The sequence below is a fragment of the Mandrillus leucophaeus genome, unplaced genomic scaffold, assembly GCF_000951045.1.
Source record: "Mandrillus leucophaeus isolate KB7577 unplaced genomic scaffold, Mleu.le_1.0 Scaffold804, whole genome shotgun sequence".
Taxonomy (NCBI): Eukaryota; Metazoa; Chordata; class Mammalia; order Primates; family Cercopithecidae; genus Mandrillus; species Mandrillus leucophaeus.
Window position 1 is genome coordinate 308,511 of NW_012108742.1, and position 11,858 is coordinate 320,368.

Below are 11,858 nucleotides of genomic sequence, written 5' to 3' on the forward strand. Positions count from 1 at the left end.
GCTCTGCTTTTCTTTTAAATATAAGTCCCACCTTTAATTCCTTTGTTCTGATTTTAGTCTGTTAGAAGCAGCTAGGCCACATCTTGAATGCTTTGCTGCTTAGAAATTTCTTCTGCCAGATACCCTAAATCATCACTCTTAAGTTCAAACTTCCACAGATCCTTAGGACATGAACACAATGCAGCCAAGTTCTTTGCATGGGTGACATTTACTCCAGTTCCTAATAACTTCCTTATTTCCATCTGAGACCTCATCAGTCTGGACATCCCTGTCCATATTTCTATCAGTATCTGGTCACAACCATTTAATCAGTCTCTAAGAAATTTCAAATTTCCCTTCATCTTCCTCTTTTCTTCTGAGCCCTCCGAACTCTTTCAACCTCTGCCCATTACCCAGTTTCAAAGTCACTTCTACACTTTCAGGTACCTTCATATCAACACCTCACTCCTCAGTACCAATTTTCTGTGTTGCTATAAAGAAACACCCAAGGCTGGGTAATGTATAAAGAAAAGTGATCAGATTGACTCACAGTTTTGTCTGCTATACAGGAAGCATGGCTCTAGCATCTGCTTTTGGTGAGGGACTCAGGAAACTTTCAATCATGGCAGAATGCAAAAGGGAGTCACCTTGTCACATGGCAAGTGAGGGAGCAAGAGAGAGATCAAGGAGATGACACACACTTTTAAACAACCAGATCTCACTAGAACTTACTATTATGAGGACAGCATGAAGCCATTTGTGAGGGATCTGTCCCCATGACCTAAACAGCTCCCACAAGCTCCTACCTCCAGCATCGAGGATTACATTTCAATATGATATTTGGAGAGTACAAACATGCAAACTATATCACTCCGTTTCAGGTATTTTGTTATAGCCATACAAATGAACTTAATACAATGAATATAATTTTAATTTTCCGAGGTAAAAAGAGCCCTGGTAATGGATTGTAGTGACGGTTGCTCAATGATAACAAATATAATAATAGCACTAAACTATATACTTGAAAATCGTTAAGATGGTAAATTTTATTGTATAGGTACTTCATAATTTAAAATGTTGGAAAAGCAAGATTCGTTTTAAACATTCAGTCAAACATCCCCCTGTGCAAGATAACTCTAATCTCTATATGCTTGTCTTTTACCAATGGAACTACAGACTCACTGACAGGCCCCAGGACATGGCTTTAAGTCTCCATCTCTTCAATCAAGGAGTAGAAAAAAAATGCATCTGAGTCTGAATGCCAATTTGGCAGAATAGCCACCCCCTTCTCTCTGAACCTTGGGCTCTCATGGCCCTTTCAGAAGTGAAAACTATGAGGGAATCAGGTTCCTGTGAGGAAATGAACCTGAAAGAACATTCGTGAGGCACCACGGACAAGAAGACTGGAACTCGATATTTCAGTATTAATGTGTAGATAAGAATGCCAAATGATAAAGGAGGGAGCAAAAATAGAAACAAGTCTCACATAAGACCAGTTAGCATGGACAGCTTTTCAGAACTCAGCTGTAGATGTTCCTTCTCCTTGAGCAGACAGAAAATTCAAAATATTGGCAACATGAAAAAGAAACTAATCTCTCTCAAATGGCTTTAATGAGTATTTTTTAATGCATAATTACTCCCACTAGTCTCATCTCAGCCAGGTGGGATTTTCTCTTTCATCTGATTTATCAACACAATCATCTGTTAGAAGTTCTCAAACCAGCATCTATTACTTTTCCTAGAAGACTCACTAAAAGGCTGCTTATCAAACCTCCAAGGCATAACCTTTCAAAGGGAAGAAAAGTGATCTATTTAATTCTTTTAGTCTAGGAGCACGTATAGACATGCACTCGATTAGTGTTTTATGTTACAATTCATGGTCATGGTTTGACATTTAATTTATAAATCTAACCTGAGAGAGCTGGTTCCAAGATGCCCAAGGCTAATCCGGAAACATATGTGTTTCTCTGGTGGAAATGGTAGTGGTGCTGTGGGGTACTTAGAAAGTAAGAAATTTTGGGACTGCTTTCAGGTGACTTAAACATCTGAATTCAGTACTGCCAGAAGACACTGAAGGCCTGTAGAATGCAGCCTCCTTTCTTACCTTGAGAAAGAGTTTCCTCATTCTCCTTGTTTGCAAGAACTCATTTCCTAACAAAGCCACTCAGAATTAGGGTCCTGCTCTCATTAAGAACTCTTTTAAAGAGATACTTTTAGAAGACCTGTACTGCACTTGGCTTACCACTAGATAGCGCTGCAGAGAGGCTGGCCTTCATTAGTGCTGCCCAACTTAATACCAAGTTTCTAGTTGCAAAGAAGCCTGCCCTGGGACAAGAGATGGTTCAGGATCCTAATGGACTGTCATGTCTTCCAGCATAAGTCACTATTTACAAATAAAAAGGCAGACTTCTACTAGCCAGTTAAAACTGGGTTAAAGTTTCTACTGAATAAGCGAAGAGACTGCCAACAGCCAAATATTTAAGCCAATTACAAAAATCCTAAATCATAATAGACTCTCAGAGTCCTCACCCTAAGTGTGTAGCCTCCAGAAGAAGAGAATCATAATAAAGTGAAGCACTTTGAACTAATCATTTTTAATCTCACTAGACTGAAAGACATATATCCTGTATCCAGTTATTGCCAATGACATATGACATTTCAAAACTTAATGAGGAAGGATTGGAAGAAATAATTGAAGTTGTATTTACAATGTGCTTATACATCAAAGTAAATTTGACTGAGGGGCATAGTCATTTTTTCTAGTTTCTCCCACCCCAGCCACCTGTTTAACCCCACATCATCCTTATAGTGACTGATATTTCCACAGCTTGCAATTGAAAGAGACAGTGAATAAAGATATTCTTAGTAAATAATAAAAACAGGGTGAGTCTACCAGCTATGAGAAGTATTTTTGTAGTAAAATAATTTGTAAAAATTCCATCTATTAGCATAAACCAAATCAGATCCTTCTTTCTTCCCTTCTGTTACAGGCTGAATTTTGTACCTCCCCAAATTCATATGTTGAAGTCCTAACCCCCAGTACTTCAGAATGTGACTGTATTTAGAGACAGGGTAGTTAATGACCCTAATCGAATATAACTGGTGTCCTTTTTAAAAGAGAGTTTAAGGACAGGCATGGTGGCTCACACCTGTAATCCCAGCACTTTGAGAAGCTGAGGTGGGTGGATCACTAGGTCAGGAGTTTGAGGCCAGTCTGGCCAAAATGGTGAAACCCCACCTCTACTACAAATACGGAACTTAGGTGAAGTGCCGGGCACCTGTAATCCCAGCTACTCAGGAGGCTGAGGCAGGAGAATCGCTTGATCCCAGGAGGCGGAGGTTGCAGTAAGCTGGGATCGCACCACTGCACTCTAGCCTGGGCAACAGAGCAAGACTCCATCTCAAAAAAAAAAAAAAGAGGAGCTTTAAGCAAAAATGGTTCCATTTGAGGATGCAGTGAGAAGAAAACCATCTGCAAGCCAATGTGAAAGGCCTCAGGAGAAACCAAACCTGCCAACACCTTGATATTGGACTTCCAGCCTCCAGAACTGTGAGCAAATACACTTTTGTTGTTTAAGTCATTGTATTTTGTTATGGGAGCTTTAGCTGACTAATACACCTTATTTTTTTCTTTTCAATAGATTCATCATTCTAATGATTGATCATACTAAACCATTAGTACACACACACACACAATCATATGCTGCATAATGGCATTTTGGTCAATGATGAATCACGTTTATAACAGTAGACCCATAAGATTATAATGGAGCTCAAAAATTTCTATCGCCTTGTGATGTTGCAGCTCTAGTAACATCTAGTATGACACATTACTCACAAGTTCATGGTAATGTTGGTGCAAGCAAACCTACTGCACAGCCAGTTATATAAACGTATAACACAAACAATTATGTACAGTACATAATACTTGATAATAATAATAAATAACTAGGTTACCAGTTTATGTATTTGCTATACTATACTTCTATAGTTCTTTTAAAGTGCACTACTTCTACTTATATATTTAGAAAATTAACTGTAAACAGCCTCAGGCAAGTCCTTTCGGAGGTTATTCCAGAAGAATGCATTGTTATCATAAGAGATGACAGCTCTTTCCATGTTCTTGTCCCTGACAACCTTCCAGTGAGGTAAACTGTGGAGGTGGAAAACAGTGATATTGATGATCCTGACCCTGCATAGGCCTAGGCTAATATGTGTGTTTGTGTTTTCTTTTTTAACAACAACAAAAAAAGTAAATATATATACACATATATATTTACATATGTATATGATTTTAAAAATTGAAAAAAGCTTGTAGGTAAGGACATAAAGAAAACATTTTTGTACACCTGTACAATGTGTCTGTGTCTTAAGCTAAGTGTTATTACAAAAGAGTCAAAATGTTAAAAATTAATAGCTTATGAATTAAATAAGTTACAGTAAGCTAGGGTTATTAAAGAAATAAAAATATGTTTAATAGACAGGGTAGACTAAGTGTATAGTGTTTATAAAGTCTACAGTAGCATACACAGTAATGTCCTAGGACTTCACATTCATTCACCATTCTCTCACTGACTCACCCAGACCCAGTTCCAGTCCTGGAAGCTCCATTCATAGTAAGTTACCACTTATACAGGTGCTTATATACAGTGCCCTAGATATCTTTTATACCATATTTTTACTGTAGCTTTTCTAGGTTTAGGTATATTTAGATACACAAATAAAGTTGGCCTTCTCTATCCATGTGTTTTACATTTGTGAATTCAACAATGCAGATCAAAAATATTCCAATAGTAAAGGATGGTTGTGTCTGTACTGAACATGCACAGACTCTTACTGTTATTCCCTAAACAATATAGTATAACAACTATTTACAGACTATTTACATTGTGTTAGGTATCATAAGTAATTCAGAAATGATTTAAAGTATATTGCAGGATATGGGTAGGCTCTATGCAAACACAACACCATTTTATATTAGTGACTTGAGCATCTGTAGATTGTGGTATCTATGGGAGGTCCTGAAACCAATCCCCTATGGAGGGACAACTGTATTTACCATTGTGTTACAGCTGCCTACAGTATTCTGTACAGTAATATGCTATACAGGTTTGTAACCTAGGAGCAATAGGTTATACTATAGAGCCTATGTGTGCAGCAGGCTGTATTGTCTGCATGTATAAGTACACTTTATGATGTTGACACAGTGAAAAATCCCTATCAATGCATTTCTCAGAACTTATCCCTGTTTTTAAGTGACACGTGACTGCATATATATTTGACATGTATATGATTCAATCTAACTGAAGGATTTTCTCCTTAAAATGTGTTTTTTTAAAATTTGCCAATGGCTAAAAAGATGTAAACAAATTTTCTGGATTTGAAACTCATGTTTCTGTAACAGTCGTGAAGGAATTAAGATATTACTCCTCTTGCAAGCTAAGAAATTAGCCTACTACAGTATCACAGATGCTGGCAAAAGACACAAGACACCTAAGTGAGAGACAAAGCACTTTATTACTCACAGGACAGCAGGTAGGAGGAACCTTATATGCACACTGCTTCCTCTTGCCTTCAAAGTTTCATGAGAGCTATATGAGAAGGATATAACCCCAGGTGAATGTTGTATACTCATGGGGTCCTCATCGCAACTGAGGAACCCAAGCTTAGAACACTTTCATGTGTCCCAGAGTGAGACATTATCTTTATTATATTGGACAGTAAACAAACCCACCTTCCCTTCTAGAAGGAGACGCTATGTCTATCTTCCAAGACTATTATAAAATCTGCCCTCCACATCCACAAATTCAGCCAACCACAGATCAAAATTATTCAGAAGAAATAATAAAAATGACAACAATAAAAAATAATACAAACTAAGAAACAACACAGTATAACAGCTATCTACATAGCATTTATTTGTATTAAGTATTATAAATAATCTAGAGATGATTTAAAGTATCCAGGAGAATGTACATAGGTTTTAGGCAAATACACTGCCATTTATTTATTTACTTATTTATTTATGTGAGATGGAGTCTTGCTTTGTTGTCCAGGCTGGAGTGCAGTGGCATGATCTCTGCTAACTGCAGCCTCCACCTCCTGGGCTCAAGTGATCCTCCTGCCTCAGCCTCCTGAGTAGCTGGGATTACCAGCATGCACCACCATGCCCAGCTATTTTTTGTATTTTTAGTAGAGATGGTGTTAGGCCATGTTGACCAGGCTGGTCTCGAACTCCTAACCTCAAGTAATCCACCTGCCTCAGCCTCCCAAAGTGCTGGAATTACAGGTGTGAGCCACCATGCCCAGACTGCCATTTTATGTAAGATACTTGAACATTTGTGGATTTTGATATACATGGTGTGGAGGTCCTGGAAACCCACGAATATCTAGGGGCAACTGAACAGATATCATCCTTGAAAAAATAGTCTGGAACAAAGGCAGTAAGTGTCTCTGCTCAAAGAAACACAAAAGGGGCCCATGGAGAATTGCTCCCAACAATCATTTTAAGGAATAGTTTATTTACTATATATATTATTAACTATCCAAAAAATTTTAGAAGCTCAATTTCTTGAGAGTTTATTTTAAAGAAAGGACTTGGGTCATCGTAAGTTAGCAGAGTCACAAATTAGTAACAGATTGATTGGACAAACAAGATTACATAATTTGCTTTGTCTCTGGAAAATAATATTTTTAACTTTCTTTAACTGCACATTTAAAAATTTCCCTATGAATAAAAAACGCACTGTTTCAAAGAGATTTATACATCTCTATAGTAAGGGAGAATTTTCTCTTAAAGCTAAAGTTTGAGAAAAATAATTATTCAGTGCTGCTAAATCTCTCTCTTTCTTAGAAACATTGTCTTCACTTGGTTACCAGGACAACCAACTCTCACCTGGATTTACTTCTGCTGCTCTGGCTGCTTGTTCTCAGTCTCCTGAGTGGTTCCTGCCCTTCACCCTGACTTCCTAACTTTAGAGTGGCCCAGGGCTCAGTTCTGGACCTCCTCCCTTCTCTATTTACCTTACTTTCTTGGTGCTTCATCCACCCTCTTGTGCTGTTGTTTTATACCTCTGGCCTGGCTTGCTCTTCTGTCCAGACTTACATGTTCCACTGTCCAACTGCCTACAAAACAACTCCCTTGGGTATCTAACAGACATCTCAAACTTGACATGTCCAAAGCTGAACTTCTGATTGTCACCTAATCTTTTCCATACACAGCCTTCTCATCTCAGTCAGTGGCAACTCCAGCCTTCTGGTTGCTCAGGCCTCAAAACTTGGACTCATCCTTGTCTTCTCACTTTCTTTCACATCCTATATCTGGTCCATCAACAAACCAGTCTTTCCTTTCTCTGGAATATATCCAGAATCTACTTCTTACCTCATCTACTGCAACTACTTCAGCACAAACCAGCTTAAATTGTTATCTTCTCTCACCCGGATTAATACAAAAGCATCCTTGCTGACCTCCCTGCTTCCACTTTCATCTCTTAGTGTCTAGTCTCTACACAGTTAGCTGTCCTGATCTTGTTAATATATAAGTCAGATCATGTCTCCCCTCTGTTAAAAACCTTTCAGAGGGTTCCAATGTCCCTTCTATAAAACCCTGGATGACCTGAGCTCCCATTATCTTCCCAGCAAAATCTGCTACTATTGTCTCTTATATTCCCTTGGCTCCAACTACACTGGCCTCTTTCATATCATCATTGATACTAGACATGATCTCCCCTGAGGACCTTTACACCAGCTGTTCTCTCTCCCTGGAGCCCTCTTCCTCCACATGGTTACTCCTCCATCTCCTTCACCTCCTTCTAGTTGTTTAACAATGGCATGAGATGAGGCTACCCCATTGTTCTAATATAGACTGCAACCGCTGCCTTCACACCACAACTCAATCTCCCACTCTGCTCAATTTCTTTCCACAGCTTATATCCCCTTCTAACATAGTATAAAATGTACTTATTTATTATGACCGCATATTATACTATATAATTATTATTCTATGTAATTATCATTAGTATATAATATTATGGCTATACATTATACTTTATAATTTACTGATTTATTATAACTTTTATTCATTGTCTGTCTCCCCCAGCTAAAATGTAAGTTCCATCATGGCGAGGAGTTTTTCTGTTTGCTTATATATAGCACCAGTAACTAGAACACTTTCTGGAACATACAAGTGAACACAGAGGTACACAAAAAATATGAACAAATTTATTAGCTTGCACATTTGATGAACTAAGAGATCAACTATCTATGTAACATTTAATGTTATGCTTTTTGTATAATTTTATGGCAGAACAATTTTTACATGTAAGCACATACCCAAAAGATATTTTCAAAAATGCGAATAGACTTAAATGAGAAGATATACGTTGCCATGTTTTTCATATTAAAAAGATTTGAAATATATATATTTCAAATATATACATTAGGAGAATTGATAACTAAATTGTCATCATCCCTTTGATATAGGAATTGAAACTATATTTACAAAGACTGAAACATAATAAAACTGTAAAAAACTAGAACAAAATATAATCTTTTTTTCAAATTTCTGTACGAAAAAAGTTTGTCCTAAATTATAAACCAAAGAAAGAAAGTAGAAGGAAAATATTCATGGAATTTATTACATAAAATTGATATTTTTTCTATGAAAAGAACATTTAAAATACTTATTTTAAAAACAAACACTGAAAAAAATCAACAACCTGCGAAAAGTATTTGCTCTAAATATCACGAAGAACTATATCCATAGAACATTTCTCTCTTTATCTGTTTACATTGGTAGTATTTAACAGAGAAAACCACTCCCTTCTTGAAGCGTTTATTGACTTGGCTAGGAGGACGTTGTTCTCTTGGTAGTCTTCCTACCTCACTGGCTATTTGTTCTTAATCTCCTTTGCTGGTTCCTTTTCACTTCCTCTACTTCTGAATTTTAGAGAGCCCCAAGACTCAGTCCTTTAGGTTTTTCTCCTCCCAACTGACATTCACATTTTACATGATAAAATCCAGTCTCACTGCTATAAAACATCACCTAATTGCTGACATCTTCCAAGTTTATATCTCCAGTCTACTCTTCCTTTAACTCAGACTCATGCCCTCAACACTGAACTTATTATCTTCACTGTAATGTCTAACAGGCAGCTCAGATTCAACATGGATAAACCCAAATTTTTGCTCCCACTTTCTCAATCTTCTCCTCCTCTAGTATTCCCCATTTGATAAATGTCAACTCACTCTTCCAGTTGCTCAGGTCAATCTTGGAGTTATCCTTTTCCTCTCTCTTTCTTCCCACCCTCTAATCCATTTTTAAATCCTACTAGCTCTACCATCAAAATAGACCCTGACATTAAGCTATCTCGTGACCTCTACTGCTTCTATACAGGTCCAGAGATGAGAAAGCATCTCTTGCCTGGACTACTGCAATAGCCCAGTGGTCTCCTACTTTCACCCTTTTACTTCTCTATTTCCAATTCAGAATTCTGAATTATTCCTTTAAAATATATCAGATTATGATATTAAAAACCCTGCAATGGCTTTTCATTAAAGTCAGGTGAAAGCCAAAATCCTACTGTAGCTAACAAGGCACTGTATAAGATAGATAAACAGAATTCATGCCTAGAAATGGTCAAGCCTCTTCTGCTAAGCCATTAGTGTGGGTGGTTGAGTCAGTGTAGTTAAGGGCTGAACTTGGTTTTGTTGTCACTAAGGTTACTTTCAGGGCATTTCCTCAAATTCATCTCCTGTAACCTTTGTTCAGTGTGGCGGTGCCAGAGGATTTTTCCAATATTCCTGCTCCACTGTCAGTTTTAGGTGAACCAATGCCTCTGAGAGGGTCTCTATCTTTCTCTCTTTGTGCCTTCCCCAAAGATAGTCTGCTGCTGTTTGTTACTTATTGGTGCTTGTCAGCCTAGTTGGGGGTGGGAAATCTCTGTTACCTGATCTCAGAGTAGGGCATTCTTAGTAACTCTCCCCTTCTCCAGCAGAAGGCCTCTCCAGATCTGGGCTCCTACTACATGGGTAGAAGGTTTGCTCCTCTCCCTGCCTTCACAATAGTGGATCTTCCACTGGAGCCTTGGGATAACAGCCTTCGCTATCCTTACTCAAGCTGGATAAGAATTTACTCCTTAGAAATCAGGAAATGGAATAGGAACAGCTCCATCCTCCAGCTCCCAGCGTGAGCAACAAGAGGACGGTTGATTTCTGCATTTCCAACTGAGGTACCGGGTTCATCTCACTGGAGAGTGTCAGGCAGTCAGTGCAGGACAGTGGGTGCAGCCCAAAGAGTGAAAGACAAAGTAGGGTGAGGCATCACCTTACCTGGGAAGTGCAAGGGAGAAGGGAATTCCTTCTCCTAGCCAAGGGAAACCATGACACACAACACCTGGAAAATCGGGTCACTCCCAACCTAATACTGAGCTTTGCCAAGGGTCTTAGCAAACAGCACACCAGGAGATTATATCCTGCTCCTGGCTCGGAGGGTCCCACACCCACGGAACCTCCCTCCTTGCTAGCACAGCAGTCTGAGATCAAACTGCAAGGCAGCAGGGAGGCTGGGGGTGGGGTGCCGCCATTGTTGAGGCTTAATAAGGTAAACAAAGCGGCCAGGAAGCTTGAACTGGGTAGAGCCCACCACAGCTCAAGGAGGCCTGCCTGCCTCTGTAGACTCCACCTCTGGGGACAGGGCATAGCTAAACAAAAAGCAGTAGAAACCTCTGCAGATGTAAATGTCCCTGTCTGACAGCTTTGAAGAGAGTAGTGATTCTTCCAGCATGGAGGTTGAGATTTGAGAACAAACAGACTGCCTGCTCAAGTGGGTCTCTGACCCCTCTGAGTAGCCTAACTGGGAGAGCCTAACTGGCAGTAGCCTAACTGGAGTGGACCTCAAGTAAACTCCAACAGACCTGCAGCTGAGGGCCCTGACTGTAAGAAGGAAAACTAACTAACAGAAAGGACATCCACACCAAAACCTCATCTGTACATCAACATCATCAAAGAACAAAGGTAGGTAAAACTACAAAGATGGGGAAAAAGCAGTGCAAAAAAGCTGGAAATTCAAAAAATCAGAGCGCATCTCCGCCTACAAAGAAACGCAGCTCCCCACCAGCAACGGAACAAAGGTGGACAGAGAATGACTTTGACGAGTTGAGAGAAGAATGCTTCAGTTGATCAAACTTCTCAGAGCTAAAGGAGGAAATACATACCCAGCGCAAAAAAAAAAAAAAACTAAAAACCTTGAAAAAAGATGTGACGAATGGATAACTAGAACAACCAATGCAGAGAAGTCCATAAACGACCTGATAGGGATGAAAACCATGACACGAGAACTATGTGAAAAATGCACAAGCTTCAGTAACCGACTTGATAAACTGGAAGAGTTTCAGAGATTGCAGATAAAGTGAATGAAATGAAGCAAAAAGAGAAGTTTAGAGAAAAAAAGAGTAAAAAGAAATGAACAAAGCCTCCAATAAATATGGGATTATGTGAAAAGACCGAATCTACATCTGATTGGTGTACCTGAAAGTGACAGGGAGAATGGAACCAAGTTGGAAAACACTCTTCTGGATATCATCCAGGAGAACTTCCCCAATCTAGTAGGGCAGGCCAACATTCAAATTCAGGAAATACAGAGAACGCCACAAAGATATTCCTTGAGAAGAGCAACTCCAAGACACATAATTGCCAGATTCACCAAAGTTGAAATGAAGGAAAAAATGTAAAGGGCAGCCAGAGAGAAAGGTCGGGTTACCCACAAAGGGAAGCCCATCAGACTAACAGCAGATCTCTCAGCAGAAACTCTACAAGACAGAAGAGAGTGGGGGCCAATATTCAACATTCTTAAAGAAAAGAATTTTCAACCCAGAATCTCA